Source organism: Numenius arquata, chromosome 2 (genome assembly GCF_964106895.1).
Source record: "Numenius arquata chromosome 2, bNumArq3.hap1.1, whole genome shotgun sequence".
NCBI lineage: Eukaryota > Metazoa > Chordata > Aves > Charadriiformes > Scolopacidae > Numenius > Numenius arquata.
Window position 1 is genome coordinate 112828445 of NC_133577.1, and position 21931 is coordinate 112850375.

Below are 21931 nucleotides of genomic sequence, written 5' to 3' on the forward strand. Positions count from 1 at the left end.
GAGACAGGTGCAGAAATTTGCGAAAGTAAAATGACCATGCTATTTCTGTGTGTTTGTTCACTCCTGGAACGATTCATGTCAAAATATTCCACAACCCTTCCTCTTCTGAAGAAATACTATCAGTTAAAGATCTTATACTTTAACACGTATTGGCAAGTCTCCTTCCATTCAAGGGTATAATTTCTCCTTGCAATTTCCAGCAAAGTCTAACACAGCTGAAAAGAGGAGTTCACAACTAATTCACAGAATGTTGCTCTGATGTGATTTTGAAAGTGTTTATGCTACATTTAAGTCACAGAAAATCAAAGCAGTATACCTGTCATGTTTCAGTGCACCCATAAATAGAATTCTGTTCTAGTAGAACTAATTGGTACAAATGTTGGCTTGTTAGAAATGCTGGTACAACATATTCTTAATCACCAAGGATTATGGAACTCAAGCATAAGAAATCATATGCAGCATTCTGAAAAAAGTGAAATGTATTTTGCCTCTTATAGTTTCCTTCAAGACATGATCACTGAATAAGATGCCAGCTACATGGTCTTACTATCTTTTTTTAGGCTTTTCCTTATCTATTTGTGTCTCTATTTGTGTCTGATCGGTCACTTGGTTTTTATATCCTGGGGTTAAATTTCTTTTCTGGGGTGAAAATCTCAAATCATAGCTAACCACATAAAATCTACATAACAGGAAGGTAGAGAATTGTGTGTCTAAGATGCCCAACAGCGAATAGGGAGATGTTGTTTAAAATTACAAGGACAAGGCAAATCTTGATACACAGTTTCCAATGTTCACGTGTTTTCAGGGTTTTTCTACTAAATGGTGTGTGGCAGTAATTGGTCTTTTGGCTCTCCGTTAAAACCAAACCAAACCAAAACAAAACAAACAAAAAAACCCAAACAAAAACCAATTGTCCATAAAAAACAACAAAGGTAGTGCCAGGATAAAGTTTCAAACAATGAATCCTAATCCTAGACTCATGTCTAATTTAGGGCTTTGAAATATATAAAAATTTTGGAGATAATTTAAGCAAACACTTTTTTGTCATTTTTAAAACATTATCTTATGGTTTAGTCCTCCCTCCTGACTGCTGGGTACTCCATTTCTATTTACTTACTTTTTTTTTTCCCACAGCTCTAAGCAGGTAGAGCTCTTAGTCATGATTTCTGAGTTACAAAAGTAGTACAAGCTCATGCTTTCCAAGTTATCTCTAAATGCATATAAGTTAATAACTAGATGAGCTACTTGTTTCAAAATTGACTCTCAAAGGTTTTTATTTGAGAGTTCTGGAAGGCATTTATCTTCTATCTAAATGTTAAAGAAAAAAATACAAACTGAATATTTTGTAAAGTAAAACCAATATGCTTAGTCATGTTTTTCTTTCCTTCTTTAGTAACTCCTTAGAGACTCTGAGCTCAAGTAGTATATGCATACAATCTGAAGAAATGCCAGTTCGTTATCTTCATTGATATCAGCCCACTATATCTAAATTTATCATTTTTAATAGCTTTAAAAATATAATTATATGGCTATTGCTAGATATGAAACATTAATGGTTTTATCAGTGATAAATGAGTGAATTATGTCTTTCTTCTGTGTATGAATAAAAGGTGTAATTTAGACCAGTAATAAAATATTTATACATTTATATTATTGAGATCTCCATATCAATTTTTAAGTTGGAGAACAAAGCAGTTCACTCTAGTAACAAGGAAGAGGAAATGTATGACACGGTTAAAAATATATAGAGGTAAATTATAAGCATTTTTTACCTGAACACAAACAGAATGTTTAAAAATGTACATGTTCTTTTAACATCTCACTTTCTTTGGTCTACTTGCACAGTTCTGCAGATTCAGTTATCATCTGTATTTAGGTAGAAAGAACAACATAGCTATTGATAATATGGCAACATACCACAGCACTGTATATTGCTTTATTTACACAATCAAAATTACTTTCTGGAAAAAAAGTGGGGGGATTTGGGATGGTTTAATCATCTATCATTTTTCATGCATAATAGAACAGAGAGAAAACAGATTTGTTCATGGAATGTATATGCTATGAATTTCATGTGAATCTGTTATGATTCATTAACTAAATTATCTTCTGAATATGAACAGAAAAGTGAGCTTGGAACATTGCTGCTACAAAGATTGTTATGAGAATAAATGACCACAAAAAAAAATGAGCATGATTTCAGTACTGAGATATAAGTCTCCTTCAGTCCATTAACTTAGGTGATTCAAATCCAAAAAGTACTCACCCTTGAAATGTATCTTAGACTCCATTTTATTCCAAACTCCTTGAAATGTATCTTAGACTCCATTTTATTCCAAACTACAAGACTGAGAACAATTGTGGTGCCTTGAATGCTGAAGAGAAGTAATGAACAGACATTATTCTTTTGAGTATATATAGAGGCCTCTATCAATATCCATGTTCAAAGTCACTCTTCTTGTTTCAGTACATGTATTACAAAAAGGTGCTCCTTAGTGTGGTTTCCCTGCTTTTCCTTCAGTGTATATTCAGATGTCTTGCTGACATGCCAGAATAATCAGATAAGCACATGTGAAATATAGGTTGATGTCAATGATGTTTGCCCACTATGGTCTCCAGTAAAAAAAAACAAAAACAAAAACAAAAACAAAAACAAAAACAAAAACAAAAACAAAAACAAAAACAAAAACAAAGACAAAAACAACCCCAAAGAGTAATTTAGCTCAAAAAGGGCACGATTCAGTTGTATCTACTGGTATTTGAGGTGCTCTAGAGGATTTGAGACTTCCACTGAAGGCTGGCAAATAAGGGGTCCTGAAAGACCTAGCTCTTTCCAAAGCAGCTGAAAGCAATGCCTCATGCTCTAACACATCGAAAAATGGCACTAGTTGTTAATCTTTAGGTGAATGATTTGTGCTTTATTAGTCTACTTTAGGTTGAATCAATTGTTAGGATCCAGTGATTGCATTAACTATATCTCCTTTGAGTATAATGGGAGCTAGATAGCTAGTTCACTTTTATATAGACACTCATATTTACATGTCTTACACTGAAGCTTACTACCACATGCTGTCTACTTTCGGTAACTACGATAAAAACTAATTCACTCCACAATATCCACAGAAAGCGTCATCATAAGAATGAGCAAGAGAATGAAGAGCTTCTTTCATATAAGAAAAATCAGAAAAAACAGCTTTGGAAAGACACTACTATGACTTTCAGACAGTACATGAAAGAGGGAAACTTATTATATAGGTTGAAGAACAGCACTGGCAGAAGAACAAAGAGGTGTATTTTGACCACAAAGAAAATATCACTTTCCTATCAAAGCAAAGTTTTCAACGATGACATGATGGAATACTGTGAACCAGCAACTGATGTAATTTTTAATTTGATTTTGATTATATATGAAAGTATGTCTGAATAATGAATATTGCTGACCAAAATAGTAATTTCCTGTTGCCTCTCCAGTGTGAGCAAACTGAAGATTTAAAACCTTTTTCCCACCTAAATGATTAGTCATAAGGGTTTGTCTAACTTTTATGGAAACTGACATCAGCAAACCTGCTGAGAATTTTATTATTGAGAACATTGGAGTCACTGTGGCACTTGCATTTTTGGAGGACTTTGACAGCTTAAAACTTGCCAGGAAAAAAATGGTCATATCTCTGGCAATCTTTTTACATTGGCCTGATGTTTGAATAAAATCCTTCTGCTAGTCAAATTTGTGGGTACTTCAGTTAATAAGTAAATTGGCTTTAAATTAAATGTTTTTAAAATCGGCTTATCACTGACTGTGCTCAGACGGTAAAACCTTAATATGAAGTTAGTGCAGCTTAGACATCTATTATTGAGACCATTCTGACTTGAGTCCAATTCAATGACACTTACTTACAGGTTAATGTTAATTCAGAATTAATCACTGAGGTAACACAAGGTCATGCACTGAATGAGTTACTTAAAATTAACAACTAGGATGCTAGGCACTCAGCAAGTCTTTGGATGTTACTTCACTAGGTTAATGTCACCATCCATTATACACACATTCTATACTGGTTTCTTTTTTTATGGCATGCTTCATTATGAAATTCATTTTTTGTCTATGATTTTACATTAACCTTAACTGTATCTGTGAAAGTGTCAGCATTCAAAACAATTACCTTTTTGTTCTGTACTGAAGATAAGTTAGCAATTGTAATTGCTTGGTATTTTGAACAGCTTACCCCAATGAGATTTATCAAACAACAAATATCATTAGGCAAAGTGGAATTTTATCAGTAATAGTGTGGTGACTGTTATGATGAATTATTCCTTTGATTCTCATCATTTCAGCATTGTCTTTAATGAAGTAGCTCAATGTGGGAAAACAAAGAAGAATGATACTGTCTGCTTTGTAAAATTTCTAATCGGAGAAATCCTTATCAGATATGCTTTAAGGATAATGAATCCTCACGAAGAAGTGTGCATTGAATTATTTAGGGTATAGGCCAGGACTAGACATGGTCTTTTTATTCTGTGTTTGTGCATTGTAACAGGATTCAGCTCCATGAAGATGGCTTTTAGGTATCGGTTCAGTACAAATGGTGAGCAACAATTATAACAATGTACCATATACACATTCACTGAAAAGAAACCCTAGCATTATTCTAAAAACAACTGTCTATCCTTTACCAAATGAGCAGCACAAGTTTTTAAACTTTCTTTTAATAGTAGACCAGAGTTTACCTGACTCTGTATGATGATTTTTAGATGTTGACTGAAAACAGTAGCCATCCTAGTTAGGCCATTAATGTACTGGGGAACAAGTGAAGTAGATACTAATCATGCTATAAGATTTATTTGGTACTTCAAACTTATTATTTATTAGCATATTCATGGGAACTTTGCTTCAACAGCTGCTTTTAGAAAATTTAGTATATGCGTCCATCTTATGTAAAGAAAGCAGACAAAATAGCGTAATGTAAAAAATAAAGGGTTCATGTTCTGAAGTCCAAAAGTGACAGTTAATGAAAAGAGATCAAAACCACAGGGGTAGAAAAAGCAATAGAGATAGAAAAACAATATTCTCAAATTGATATTCACACTGCTTAAGTGTTCTTACTTAATTTTCTATATTATTCTATCATTTTATTGGCTGCACCATGGTCAGTCTTCCCTTGCTTTTAAGTGGAGAAGCTTTCAGCCTTTTAGTTTTTCAGTTTTCTTTTGTTCTAATTTGCATATTCTATATTAGTAGAGCAATTAAGCAATTTAAAAGTGAGTATTTGCCTTTGAGCTCTCTCCTTATAGATAAAGAAAAAAAAAAAAAGAAAACCTTTTAAGAGAGAAGAAACTGTTTAACACTTTATGAAAGTTTATTTAGATAGCACTTTGGAAGATTCATCTTGATTAATTTTGTGATCTAAATTAGGAGCCTTGCATAAACAAGGCTCCTTCAACAGTTAATGGTGTCCTAATATTCTTCTTTTAATGATTTTTACTATTTAAGAGATGGAATGAATGCCTTCTTGTGATACTTAGAGTTAGCTTTCCCACTATATAAGGCTCTGGGAAAAATATGTTTATTTAAAAGCATAGATTTGCAGTAATGAGACCACATAAAATACCAAAATTCATTGCTTAGGTTATACTTAATTCTAAAGATATTGGCTGCTTTTGTGCCTGAATGAGTATTTCTTTTCATTCTTCTAGGCTAAAGAGAATCTCTGTCTTGTAGCTGAAGCATTTCTAATTCCTACTGGTATTTGCTTAATATTGCTGACACTTTCTTCTAGACGAAGAAGAAAGGAAGGAAGCAAGAAAACTGTATTCTTTTTTGTTTGTTTGTGGGTTATGGCTTTTTTTTTGTTATAGCCGCTTATTTATGCAGTTTGTGTACCAGATTCATAAAATACTACTGCCTATGTAAGTGTTACGTGAAAGTTAAAAACAATGCCAGAGAAGGTGGACTTGCAAATGTGGTGGGTGCTTAAACCAGCCTATACTTTCCTCTCTCTCCTTACTGTATCGAGCATTTTTTTAATTTCAGGAGAAAAAATTTCTGGGGAGTCTACCAACTTCACTGATACCCTGATCACCCCTTCTAACAAGGAGCTGAGGATCTTACTCTTAGGTGAGAATTACGAGTGACAGATCCTGAATTAGCAAAGGTTGTAACCTATATCCTTCCCTCAGATATCTAAATTCAGAGATGAATGGGATTTTAGCTGTTTCGAAACCTAATACCAGTTTCCTTTCCCCATTAATAGTATAGGCTTTGTTTGTCCTTCCTGGATACTTATCCAGTCCCAGGCACTGAAAAGACACCTTGTGCCCCAGGAACCTGTATCTGTGGGTGAACAGGATTGTGGAAGAAGCAAGGAGAAAGGAATAGAAGCAGCAGAAACACTGGCAGGGGACGACCCACCAACAGCGCCTAACGACCCTACTGATTGAGGAGAATTCCGCCTGTCTGGCAGTTGGGAGTTGCAGGAGGGTGTTGTCTGGGAAAGGAGATATTTGGTACTATATAAGCTGCATGTTTGTTGTAATAAACGATTCTGGTTGCACTGCCGACCGGGGTCCGTGCCTTCATATGCTACAAATGGCGCCCAACGTGGGGCATGAATCAAGAGACTAAAGACATCTGTACCGGTAGTGTAGCCCAATCGAACCAGGGATTGCCTTGAGGAACTGACTTCACTGACTTCACTGCCGGCTCATCACCTTCTGCAGGACAGAGGTGAGCGATTGGGAACCATGGGGAACACACTGCCGAAAGAGCAGCAAATGAATCTCGAAGTCCTACACTATATTTTAAAAACTCAGAATCGATCCGTACCTACCCTATCTTTGGTAACCCTCTTAGACTGGGTACGAGAAAATGTCCCGGACTTTCCTAAGACCACACCCTTGACAAAGACATGTGGGACCAAATTGGCACAAAGCTTTGGGACGCTGCTGCAGGGACAGATAAGGTTGCAGCTAAGCATTTGCCAGTTTGGCGGCAGATATCTGAAGCCCTAGTGGAGCTCCGCAAAGGGGCACAAAAAAACTCTGAGGAGAGCCCAACGCGTCCTTCTGCCCCGCCGCTGCCACCCGCGGACAATAGCTGTGTTGCAGAAGAGAGTCTCTTGGGAGAATCCTTCGATCCTGGGCCGACCGACCCAGACCAAGAACCTGATCTATTTCTTTGTGATGATAAACTGAAAGAGGTAGCAGGGAATGACCTAACCCCCTCGAGTGATTGTCGTAATGTGTGGGACAAATGTCAAAAGGAAGCCTTAGCTAAAGGCGACGCAGACATTTTACACGACATTTTACATGTGTTCCCTGTTATTTACCGCTGAAACTGACCCAGAGCGTGGGAGGCTTTGAGTTATGATCATGTTAAAGAACTGAGGAAATCGGTAAAAGATTATGGTCTCCAGTCAGCATACACCATGAACTTACTAACAGCTGTTGGGAATGGATATGTTATGACTCCTCATGGTTGGAAATTGTTGTTGCTTATGATTTTGTCGGCTATGCAATATGCTGTATTCATGACCGAGTACCGTGATCTCGCGACTGCTAAAGCATTGGAAAACTTAACTGGCAATTTAAATCATATTGGTGTGAATAAGCTCGTCGGTGAGGGGCCTCGGGTTACTCCTGATGTGCAAGCCCAAATGGACAGACGGTGTTCTGAGCAAGTAACAGAAATTGTACCGCACATGATAAGATGTGTACCTGACACAGCTGCTCCAGAAGCTTCCTTTCCTGCTATCACACAAGCGCCTGGAGAACCCTATATAAAATTCCTTGATCAGCTCCAAAATGCAGTAGAGATACAAGTAGATAACCGAGCAGCTCGTGATATACTTATGAAACAATTAGCGTTCGAAATGCTAATACTGACTGTTGTAAAGTATTGCGAACAATTAAGAATGCTAATCCTTCTATCACTGATGTGATAAAAGCGTGCCAAGATATCGGCACAGAAACTCATAAAATGAGTCTCTTAGCCGATGCATTATCAACACACCTCACTGTGGGGGCTGCTCAAAAGGCAGACTGCTATAATTGTAGAAAGCCTAGGCATCTTAAAAAAGATTGTCCCTGTGCCCTGTACTTTATGGGGCCGAGACTTGTTAAGCCAGTGGGGAATCCACCTGAAAACAAACTTTTAATAGGGGCTATTGACAAGCAGCAGGCCCTTTCATTGACATGGAAATCAGAAAACCCTGTTTGGGTAGATCAGTGGCCCCTGAAAAAGGACAAACTGCTGCATTTGCATGACTTAGTACAAGAACAACTAGCTGCTGGCCACATTGTACCCACCACCAGCCCGTGGAACACTCCTGTGTTTGTAATACCAAAGAAAAGCGGCAAGTGGCGATTGTTACATGACCTTCGAGCTATAAATGCAGTCATTGAGCCTATGGGTGCTCTGCAGCCTGGTCTTCCTTCACCTTCTATGCTGCCTCAAAATTGGCCAATAGCTATAATTGATCTAAAGGACTGTTTTTTTGCTATTCCTCTACACCCGAGGGATGCACCCTGGTTTGTATTCTCTGTACCATCTATCAATCGGCAACAGCCGACACGACGGTATCACTGGACTGTGTTGCCACAAGGTAAATAGCCCGACTATTTGCAAATGCTTTGCAACCTGTCCGAAATGCAAACCCTCATGTTATAATTTATCATTACATGGATGACATACTTTTAGCTGCTGAAAAAGACAAAGACCTGCAGACAGTCATCTGCCAAGTCCGCCTTGCTGTCCAAGGACCAGGCTTGCAGATAGCTGAGGAAAAGGTCCAACGTGAACCACCCTGGAAATATCTAGGATGGAAAATTACAACTCGCACCATCCAGCCACAAGCACTGAAGCTGGCATTACAAATAAAGACTCTGAATGACCTACAAAAATTGTTAGGAACCATCAACTGGCTCAGACCTTTTCTAGGTATCACTACACAAGATCTACACCCCCTGTTTCAGTTATTAAAGGGTGACCCTGACCTAAACTCTAAAAGGCAGCTGACACCTACTGGACTGCAATGTCTACAGCAAGTAATGGAGGCTTTACAGATGCATCAAAGTCACCGCCTTTTTTTAATGCTTCCAGTGTACTTAGTCATCATTCAAAATACCTTTCAGCCATATGCCCTTCTAAGCCAATGGGATTCAACAAAAAAAGACCCACTTGTGATATTAGAGTGGCTCTTTTTGCCTCATGCATTTACAAAGACTGTAACTTCACGATTAGAAATGTTTGCCAGCTTGATTCAGAAAGGTCGTCACTGACTTCAGACTCTAAAAGCTAGTGATTCAGAATTCATTTATATTCCCACCAACAAAAAAGACTTGTACTGGATGTTAGCAGAATCTCTTAGTGTGCAGACTGCACTTGCAGACTACACTGGTCAAATTTTGATCCCTTTACCTAAACATTGTCTGTTAAATTCCTTAGAAGAATTACCACTGACTAACTGAACCTTACTTTCCTACAGCCCACTTCCTAATGCAGTTACAGTGTTCACAGATGGTTCTGGGAAAACACACAGAGCGGTTGTCCTTTGGCGATCCACCGACAATCTCTGGAACCAAGATATAAAATGTGTCGATGGATCACCCCAAGTTGTTGAGCTTGCAGCTGTTGCGCGTGCTTTTCAGCTTTTTTCTGATGTAAATCTCAATATCATAACTGATTCTTTGTATGTTACAGGAATTGTTCAGCGTATAGAAGGCACTTTCCTAAAGGAAGTCAGCAACCCAATGTTATTCACACAACTTAAAAAATTATGGCATTATGTTTCCTATCGTAAATTACCCTATTATATCACACGTATACGGTCACACACCTTTCTGGCAGGACCCCTAGCAGAGGGCAACCGTGCTGCTGATAAAGCCACAGTTGCCCTCGCCACACCGCAGTTATTTCAACAAGCACAGCTCTCACATAGTTTTTTTCACCAAAACAGGAAGGCACTGCAAAAGCAGTTTCAGCTAACCACTGACCAAGCACGTAATATTACCTTGACATGCCCTGAATGCCAATCTATAGCTCCGTTGCCACAATTGGGAGTTAACCCACGTGGCACCTCACCACTGCAAATTTGGCAAACAGATGTTACACATTTTGGAGAATTTGGCCGCCTAAAGTATGTACATGTCACTGTTGATACTTTTTCTAATTATATCTTTGCCACTGCACATACAGGAGAAAAGAGTCGAGATGTCCAACGACACTGGCTAGCAGCTATCGCTGCTATGGGTATACCAGAAACCATCAAGACAGACAATGGCCCTGCGTATGTATCTAAAACCACACAACTTTTCTTACAGGAATGGGGCATTCGCCACATCACTGCAATTCCACACTCCCCTACAGGGCAGGCGACTGTTGAGCGTGCCCATCAAACGCTAAAGCAATTGTTAATTAAACAAAAAAGGGGGAATCTGGGAGATCCACCACAGGAACGACTATGGAAAGCCACTTTTATTTTAAATTTTCTAAACAGAGACAACAGTGATATGACACGAGTAAATCAACACTTTGGAGCTTCCCCAATGTTCAAAACACGGCCAATGGTCCATATTCGTGATATGGCCACTGGACAATGGGAAGGCCCCATGCCATTGATAACCTGGGGGCGAGGATACGCTTGTGTTTCCACAGGAAATGGTCCCAAGTGGATCCCAGCACGATACATTCGACCTTATCTAGAAGCCGAGCATCACGAACAACCATCAGAAACGACAGAGCAATGAATCTTTTCTGTTTACAAAAGTATTGTTGTTTTTGATGTTAACTGGCCTGGTAGTTCTGTTGGTAATTGTTATGTTTGCCGTGTTTGTTTTTTTGTGTTATAAAAGCATAAATCAAGTCATGTATGCTCAAATGCACACTGTACTTGCCTTGCAAAGCATGATGTTAGAAAAAGAAGTGGATGTAGAATCCAGCCATAGCATAGAATTTGCATGGAAGTAAGCTAATCACATTCTATAAGAGAGTTATAGAAATTAAGAAGGTAAACAGTATAGTTAATAGTAGTTTTATAGTTTATAGTAGCTTTGGTAGTATAGGGTCAATGTAATCATTAGGATGTAATATATGTGTAATCATTATCTGATATATTAACACAAGCATTATTCTGTATATTAAACAAAAAAGGGGGAGATGTCGGTCAACAGGATTGTGGAAGAAGCAAGGCCAGAGAAAGGAATAGAAGCAGCAGAAACACTGGCAGGGGACGACCCACCAACAGCACCTAACGACCCTACTGATTGAGGAGAATTCCGCCTGTCTGGCAGTTGGGGGTTGCAGGGGCGTGTTGTCTGGGAAAGGAGATATTTGGTACTATATAAGCTGCATGTTTGTTGTAATAAACGATTCTGGTTGCACCGCCGACCGGGGTCCGTGCCTTCATATGCTACATGTATCCACTCTTGGACATAAGACATGAGAATGTATCCATTAATTTAACATATTAAAAATTTTATCAATGGATACAGTATTAGTTCAGTGAATCACAAATCTTTCTGAATGTCATATATTGGCTCTTACTTTCTTTTGTCCCAGCATCTTGCTTAAAAATGTAAATCCAGATGTAAAAAATTAAAATAATTTTTAGTGCGATTTTTGCTATTACTGTATACATTGGGTTTATGTGTGAGAGATGTAAGCTTATAACCAAGCAATATTATTTCTATTTTGCATTTGTGCTACTAGCAGCTGCTGCTTATGCTGAAAAAAGGTGCCCTGATAAAAAAGATAATACTGTATATCTCAGTGGAATTTTTTGTTTGAATATATTTAGACAAATAGGTATGAATATGCATACACATTATAATTAATCTCAAGGAAATAAAGTTTCATTTGAAAATCATCATAACTCTAGGTCAAATATTTTTTTTAATCATTGTAAACATTTTTAGGCTCTGTTTTAAGTTTAATTATAAGTTCAGCCTGAAACAATGTCAGTAATACAATTACTATCTGTGCTTTACATATCTTGACCCTAAGAAATAATAGTTATCACCAGAATTTAACAGTATTAATTACTAATAGTTTATACTATATAGCTTAAGGAAAAACAACAAATCCCTGAAGATAAAGTAATCCCACGTCATCAAACTCTTCTAGGAAGTTTCAGCCATAAGCTTCAATGCTTTTGGCATTTATAAATTATTTGGTTCACTATAACAAAGACAGTTTGACATTTGCAAACACTACAAAATTCCCATGTCTGATTGGACCAAGTAGATAAGATTTCTGTGCTTTATATATTCTTTCCAGAAAAGTCTTATTTTTTCACGTCTAGCACACTGGTCTAACACAGAGTAGGGATACAATAGTTTTTCACCACAGGATCACAGCACTAGCACTATGCCAGCCACACTGCCATCATGAATTATGCTACAGTAACACTAGCCACCTTGCCTTGCATGTGACTACTTGAACTAACGTATATGCACGTTCATATTTTTTTTAAAGATTATTACACCATTATTACATTTGGGGTATGTTGGTTGGTTATGACTATTATTTGACAATATTATACACGATATTGTATGGCAATGTGAACTTTGGTTTTTATGACTTGGAAAATGCACGTATCTCTTACAGAATCATAGTATCATAAAATCATAGATTCATTTAGATTGGAAAAGATCATCACGTTCAACCATAAACCTAACACTACCAAGTCCACCTCTAAACCGTGTCTCACGTTTCCTCTTGTCCTATCGCCTGTTATGTGGGAGAAGAGACTGATGCCTACCTCTCTACCACCTCCTTTCAGGTAGTTGTAGAGACTGATAAGGTCTCTCCTGAGCTTCCTTTTTTCCAGACTAAACAATCCCAGTTCCCTTAGTTGCTCTTCAAAGGACTTGCTGTCTAGAGCCTTCACCAGCTTTGCTGCTCTTCCTTGGGTGTGGCAAAATAACTTTTTTGGTTTTTGTCCCCCTATCTCCACTGTTATAACATTACAAACCATAGATTTACTATCTTTAGTGAATTATGAATAATGCATTGCTGAAAGCAATATACTTTTCATATTTTTATAGAAATAAATTATGATTTTTTTGTTGACTTTATTTGTTGTAATCTTCAAGCAGATGAAAAATTTACCATTAGAGTACTTTGAAAACAGAAAAGTTGGATAATCACATACCTTCTCAGAGTAGTTCACCAATGCCATTACTTAGTAACGTGGGAAATTGCCATCAATCACAAGGCAGTAAAGACTATTGTGCTTATTATAGGCTATTAGTAATAGTTACTTAAAAATGTTTAATACAAAAATGTTGGAGTACTCTCATAACTTGTTTTACTTTTCTAGAAATGCATCTCAATTTAAAGGAACCAGTGTCTCTCTATTTAATCAGTGTGTCCAGAACACTAAACAGTCATGATTTTTTTACTTATATAGACACTTAAATTAAAAAGAAAATGTTTTCTTGGGGGAGGGTGGAGGAGTGGAACTCTTTTGGTTTTTTGCTTCTTTGTTAGGTTTGTTTTATGATTGTGTTTTTTGTTGTTTGCTTGCTCACTTGCCTGTTGGTTTTGGTTTTCCTTATTTCTTTGTGTGCATTTTACAAAATAAATTATGATGCTTAATGGAACATAACAGATTACAAAGTAGTATCTTGCAAACCTGGCCAGACTATCACAGTCAAATGAACATCTCTGTATTAAAGTAATGTCATATTTTATATTAAAAAAAAAAAATCACAAACATGTTTAAACTGTTGCAAAAGTTTTTCCATCATTAGTTTGCAATATCATGTGTTCCTGAAAAATATCATTTCTTTGATCACAGTATTATTTTACAAGGCAGGAATATCTCATGAGACATTTAGAAAATCAACTAAATTGGTAAAACTTGAGTTAGTTGTCAACAGTGGGATTTTATATTGTGGAAAGTAATTCTAAGCGTCTGAAGGCAGAGGAAATTAATCCCTGTTCTCTAGAATTTAAACATGAGACAGCAACAATTAAGAAGTCTGTGTATGAAGCAGCATACCTCCATGTCTTGTTGGCAAATTAAAATGTTTAATACTGTTTTCTTGATTTACAATGGATAAATCTGGGATAAGTTAAGTTAGGGAAAGGATCAGACTCTAATACTTTGGTTATAGGTTTGTATTATCCAAAATAAGGCTACATATTATTATTATGATAGATATTTTTAGTTGAACTTGTGTCTTCATCTTTGAGTTATTTAAACTTGTACATTTTCAAGAGAAAGAATTCTGCTTTTCCCTCAGTCTTAATTCAGTATTGCCAAAAGATGTAATTTCTGTCTCCGTGAGAAGAGCAGCACAGTCTCTGAATAGTTTATATAAGAACTCTGAAACCTAGTATCAATCATAGACACCCATATCAGCATGAAAAGTAAACATATTCCTTTTATTATTTTCAAAATGATCTCTTTACTGAAAAGTGTGAATGTTATTTGTAATATATGTGCATATTTGTATATGTAGAGACAAAGATGTATACATAGCTTATATTTATTAATGTATTTCTTCAAAACGTATTTATAGATGAAAATGCAACAGACTGGAAAAATACTGAGGAGACACTGGGTTTCAAATAGAAAATCCTTGATGATTTAGGAATGTTTTAACTCTTTATTACCGGAAAATTGCACTGCTGTCGCCCTTTTCTCAAGTCCCACATAATTTTTTTTTAGCAAGATCATCACAGTACAGGGTGCACAGATATGATAGTGTTACCATTTGCAAAGCTGCAATTAAGTCTGAATTAACCTGTCTTTATAATCCCTTCATCTCAATTACTTTTTCTCCTCATTTCATCTCACTGGACTGAAAAAAACTCATGCTGATTTCCGGCCAGAATATTATCTGTCTGGATTTTAATTTTTATGAAACTTTCTAGAAAAGGTTGTGCTGTTTTTGGATAACAAACTTGACTGAAATGAAGTTTTTTCACAGAATTACAAAAAGAATTAGGTTGGAATGTACATCTGAAGGTTGTCTAGTCCAAACTTGTGCTTGAGCAGAGTTAGCTTCACATTTAGACCAGGTTGCTCAGGTCCTTTTCTCATGAAATTTGAAATATCTCCAAGGATAGAGGGTACACAGACTGTCTGGGCAACCTCTTCCAGTGCTTAACCGCTCTAAATGTGAAACATAACCTGTCCGAATACCTGTCCGAACTTCCCTTGCTGCAACTTGCAATTGTGGTTTCTTGACCTGCTGTGTGCCTCTCTGTGAAGAGTCTGGCTCCACCTTCTCTATAGCACCATTCAGGTGTTGGAAGATGGCAGTTAGATCCCCTGTTAGCAGCCTTTTCTCCAGGTTAAGCAAACTCAGTTCCCTCAACATCACCTCATACATCATATATCCCAAATGGTGTCTCTGTATTTTTTCAACATCTCTCTTCTGCCAGACAGAAATTACTCAAAGGTGGACAGAGCATCCCAGACCACTGAACATGGGAAAACCAATCACTTTCTCAACCTGCTGTCTACCCTCTTGTGAATGCAGCCTGGTGTGTGGTTAGCCCTCATTGCACTCCTGACTCTGGTTTCAGCCCACCACAACTCTCAGAGCCCTCTCACTAAGTGCAAAAAAAGAACAGTTCATATATGGAAATGAAAGAATTTATTGTTAACCTATAAGTAAAGTCTTAACACCAAGGAATTATTATTAGTACAGTTCCAATGACACAGTTCAAATAATATCATTAAAATGATAAATGCACAAACTGTCTACTAACTACTCCTTTCTCTGATGTTGTACTCATTGGATCAGATGATCCTTGAGGTCCCTTCCAACTTGGTATTCTGTGATTCCATAATCCTTCCGCTGTTCTTCTGACACCTAAAGGTGGGATGTGGAGGAGGTGCCTTCAGTCTCTGTGCATGGGAAGGTAAGTATTCAGGGGAGTAATCAGCATTGCAAGTCCTCTGCTGAGAGTATGATGCCAATGCTGATGGTTTCATTTTCTTCCCCTTGGATCTGCTTTTCTGTGTCTATTAATGTGCTTAAAGCCTTGCTGTTTCTTCATTACCCTGTGTCTAAATTTACTATGGTGTGTTTCACATATGTTGAATTCTGGTTCTTCATTCACCATGTTCCCCTCTCCAAACTGGTTTTACCCATCTTCCAGGCCTTTACACTTTTCATGGCAAATAACTGACCAATAAATGACGACTTCTTTTACAGGGGTCCTCTATAGTAACCAGTGCCAATGTTTTCAAGGCCATTGAGATCATCCTACACCTTTAAACCTCTACGATACATTTTATTCTAGGGTCACACACACTCATTCTACAGAGAATGCACCTGTATACATATCTATGTACATATGTATATTCATATCTAAATAAAGATACCAATAGCAAGTGGTTTTTTAGTGTAGAATGAACTGTCTGTGACCCTAGATAAATAAATACACATATATACATGTATATGTATGCATGCATATCCCAATATTATATCAGGTATAACAAGCCAAAAAAAAATTAAAATAAGGTAATCAATAGTAACTTGGCCATTCAATGATTGTTATTACAAGCTACAAAAATCTCCAAGCAGCACAAATCCAGAGTAACCCTGGGGTCCTGGGGCCTGCCACAAGCGATGTCAACATCTTTTTTCCTGGGGCTACAAGGGCACAAAGGCCTACCTGTAATCTCTATTTTTTTCATAAAGAATTTTTTTTTTCAATTTCTAGACACCTAAAAATTATTTTCTTCTCTTTGTTTAATATTGTATCAAGTACACTAGTTGGTACATGCCCAGATCCATAATCACAGACATTTAGGCCATATCTGTGGTAGGTTGTTGACTCTGTGACACACGAGGAGTCACCAGGGAGAAATCTGGACAGGTTTCTGATTCCCTTTTCTTCTAAAGGAAATGAAGTCGTCTACATTTTTTTTTTTTTTCAAAATCTGCTTTTTGCTTTCTTATTGTCAAATATAGTGATGGTGCACCATAGAAGCATATAGACATTTGTTTAGAAAGCTGAACTTCAACCGGCAAACACTATCAGGTCTGTTGGACAGTTTATCTGCAGGTTTTCCTATAACATCTGATAATTGGTAAATGTAATATAAAATATTGAAAATTGCAAATCTAGTGGACTTCAGTCACAAAGGTAGAAATTTATGCTACTGAAATATCTCTTAGAGTCAGCTGAACTACTAAAGCATAAGTTTCAAGCTGTGATAGCATATTGCTACTGTTACTTTTTTCACTTTTATGGTTAGAGGACATCTAAACTGTTATTGGGAAAATGTTTCATCCTAATTTCAATGAGGAAGTCATGGGACTGGATAAACCGAGTGTGGATATCAGATGCGTGCACACACACAGAGACTAAAAAATTATTTTGATTAATTTACTGTTTACATATCTTTAATTAAAATGCTATCTTTGCAAGACAAATGCCTAACATAATCCTGGGATTATGTGCTACTGATTCTTAGACTTGTTTCTTAATCCACTTCCTTATTTTATTCAAGCGAAATGTTGATCTATTACTTTGTGACCTAGTAGTCATTTCTTTCAGTAAGACATTTTTGCTTTTCTAGAATCATAAAAAATAAAAACCCCTTTTTAGTCTGAAAGAAGGATAAAAGGTGGTTGTAATATATTTTACCAGATAATAAGACTTATGATACTTTCTTATTTGACACTTCCAAACACAAATAACTAAAATACAGTCTAGATTACACGATAGAAGGAGACGTGCAATTAACTGAGAAATCTTTATTCAAAGTGCAAGCAGCAGTTATAAGATATGTCAGATGGATTTCTACAGGGATCAGTTTTGGGCAAGATAAACTCAGTATTTAAATTAGTATGTGAAAGAAGGATATTACTAAATATGGAAGGGTTAAAAAAACTTCAGAAGGCGTGAGTGGAGATTATCATACTGAAAATTTAAGAAATGTCTGAAATAAATAGGATGCAAATTAATAATTGCTACTGTAAAATGTCCAGAGGGCAAGAATCTAGGTTAAAAAAAAAAAACAACAAAAACCAACCAACAAAATCTTATTTATCAACAGAAAGGTCACAGCTGGGTCATTGTTCTGGAAAATTTTACATTAAAAGGTGTATATATCTTTAGAAATTGGGCAGTTAGAGTAAGTCCCAAATAAATGAAATAATAATGATTTACAAGTCTAAAACACATGGTGTATCTGAAGGAATGAAGGACCTAAATTAGTTTGGTCTAAAGAAGACTACAGGAACATGTGACAGAAGTCTTTTTTTATGTAAAAAGGAGAAAACAAACAAATAAATAAAAAAACTCCCAACAGTTGTCTAGATCTACTTTGAATAAAATAAGAATCAATGTGCTTTTGAATCAGTAAAATGGTTCTATGATACTTTTTTTTTTTAAAAAAAAAGACCCAGTTTTGTCTATGAAGGTTTAATTATTTGAAGAAATGCTATTTATAAATTTAACAGCTGGAAACATTTTCCTCTTATTCTACTTTTTATCAGAAAGATTTCCTCGACCAGTATAACAGTATTTCATTTTCAATAACTAGAATATACTTTTGGATATCTTCCAGCTACTACATCCTAACAAGCTGCAACTGTATTCCACGTAAAAAAGAAATAATGGTTTTAAAGATTTCTAGGTGTAGATTAGAGTATTTTTCTTTTCTACCTTTAAAAATAAAGACATCTAGAGATTTTTTTCAATCAAATGTTATAGATTTTTGAAGTTTTTTCTTTTTTTTTTCCTTTTTTAATAATACTACAGCTTAAATTACAGAGATATCATGCCTGATGATTTTCTATAACAATTAAAATTTTCAAGTAAAATTTGCAAATCTCAGGATATGTCTTTACTTATATATTGACTGTGTATTCATTCCTTTCACAGACTGATCCGTTGCACGCAACAACAAAAAAAATGTGGACCTACATTTCTATTTGTATGTAAAATAGTTGGTCTTCATTTGCTAGCTTATGGGAGCAGACATTGTACATTGTTAGGAAAATTTAGTTTGTAATGGCAATCTCAGCTGCATCTGAGCTCCCTTAATGCAAGATTAAAGTTTAAATCTGTTCAATAAAATTCACACTCGGTGTTTAAGGTGAAAGTTACTTGAATTCCAACTAACTTTCAAAGCTACACCAAAGAACTCAGAAAGGAGATAGTTTCTCAGATATTAACATTAAATAACAAGGTGCACAAATGTATTGATCTTTGAGTTTTAAAATCTCCAGATATAATAAAATCTTGGCTGAATTATGTTTCTTTAGCAAAGAACTGACCTTTTCTATAAAAACTAGAAAACTATGTTAGAACACATATCAGTAAAAAGCAGTATCTTTCTTCAAGCTGGAAAGTAAGTATTTTGATTTCAGTAAACTTAACAGTTACATAGTAAATATTTCAAAAGAAAAAGTTTAATGTAAGTGCTTTTAATCATTCATATAAAATATTTTTTAATGCAATGGCATCAGGTTTTTTGTTACTATAGCTAATACTTACATAACTAAAATCTTTTGTTCTCCATCCTTAAAAACAAATATTATCTCATTAAAATGTCACTTCCTACTGAATTAATACAGTAATTTTTTCTTTATTTACATTAAATTCAACAGATGTTATTGATTTGATTCTATCTTTTATATGAGATGATGACAATACAATTAGGACTTTTTTTCAAATCTGTAATTGTAAAATTGACCTTATTAAAATTCCACTTCCTTCATAATTAAAAAAAAAACTAATTACTTGTAGTAATTGGATGAGAAATGACATTTTCAGTTCATTAATATTCAACAGATTGTTTTTGAAGATGTTCTTGCATGGTTAGTAGTCAGTCTTCAGCATTTCTGCTCATTTCTTATTTAAAAGTCATCTGGAATAATAGTTTGCATTTTAATAGGACAAGCCTTTATGAATTGACTTTATTTATAAGGTTTTTAATTGCTAATTAATGTGTGAAAATATCTGTCTCCTGTAATATTTCTAACAAGCGAAGTGAAAGGTGAACGTAGTAGAACAACAATTCGCACATGATGCATCACTCTAAATAAGCATGAAAGCTACAATATTTCCTATCCATGAATTTTCATTATTCTTTCTAGAAATGTCAAAACCAGGTTTAATATGTCACGGTACTGTGCACCTGAATAAAGAAGTCAATTTATCTAACATCACAAAGTTGAGGCAAATCAAAATAATGATGTATGAACGATTTTATTAACCAGCAAAATTCTACTGAGATCATTTCAAGGTGTGTTCTGTTTATATTATTTGATGCAATCACATTTGAATTGGTATCTTATATGCACTCTAATTCTTTTTATAGAACTTTGAATATGTGTGTCTATATTTATAACCTTGAAGTGTAATTCCTCTGATGTTCCTGGAACAGTCAGAGCTCAGATGAGCTCAGACAGAGCTATGAAGAGATTTCCCTTCTGATAAGCCTGAAGCATGAGCTGGAGTGTTGTATAGAACCTACTACTTCAATTAGAAGATCACCAACAGTTAGGTGAATTTCTTAAATAGTCATTTCTAGTTTAACCTACAATCTCATACAAGCAGAAGCAGAGGGTGTTGACGACATCCAGGACTAACCAACAGACGTTCTGCAACTGAAAGGGAGATTTAGAGCTTGGCTAATCTAAGTTCTTAGCTTTTGAAATAGGACATTTATCAGAACTCCAATTTCAAGTGTGATGATGTCCAGAGTGCATACAGACTTTGCTAGAGGCATCCCAATCATTCTTCAAAGCTTCTGCCCTTTGCAGATGGAATGTGGTACTTCTATGCTCACAAGCTCACTCCCACAGAAGTATATTGAGTCTGAAGATGATTCAGTTCTGGTTTAGCAGGTTATTCCCTCTGCTAGCTTAAAGCCAGTTGAAATGCATCAATTTTTGTTTTTTTTTTTAAAAATTTCACAGAACCATAGAATCATAGAACGGTTAGTGTTAGAAGGGACCTTAAAGACCAACTAGTTCCAAACCCCCTGCCATGAGCAGGGACACCTCCCACTAGACCATAGAATCATAGAATCATAGAATGGTTACATTTGGAAGGGACCTTAAAGACACCTCCACTAGACCAGGTTGCTCAAAGCCCCATCCAGTCTGGTCTTGAACACTTCCAGGGATGGGGCCTCCACAACTTCCCTGGGGAACCTGTTCCAGTGCCTTACCACCCTCATAGTGAAAATTTTATTCCTGATATACAATATAAATCTACCCTCTTCTAGTTTGAAGCCATTATCCCTTGTCCCATCACTACATGTCCTTGTAAAAAGTCCCTCTCCATCTTCCAAAAAATTTCATAAAAATAAGAAAAGCCACTTAACAGAACCAGACTGAAGGTACATCACCCGTCCATTTTTGAGATGAATGTCCTGTGAAACAGAGAAGTCTCTGTTCATGCAGCCACTCAGGAACCCCTCATTCAGGTAAGAATTAATATTCAGCTACTAAAACTGAAGTTCTCAGAAATTTCAGTACTTGACACGCACAGATTTGAATGAGAATGAAACACCTAGATAGTGACTAGACAACCACATTTTGAAAATCTGAACATGATTTTTTTCCTCTTCACGTGTAATTTTCTGACTGTATCTATTTAACATTCATGGCAGCTTTAAAAAAACTCTTAGGTAAACAGATGTCATCTTTACCTTTTCAAGGGTTTCTCTTGTTTGTAAAAAGCTGAAAATTCCTTGTTTTTCAAACTTCTGGTATATTTACAAGTCTCCCATCTTTAAAAGCACATGAAAATAATCAGCTCATTCTCAGCTTCAGTGAGTGAAATTTCCTGGGGATATTTATTAGAATATTCAAACTGATTTGTACGCAGGTTCTCGGGGGTGGAGTGAGGGTGGGGTGGCGATGGGGGGTGGGGTGGAGATAGCTTCCTTAGCTCTATAGTCGCATTATGGGTCTAAAATGCTAATCTTGGCATGCAACAAAACAATTACTT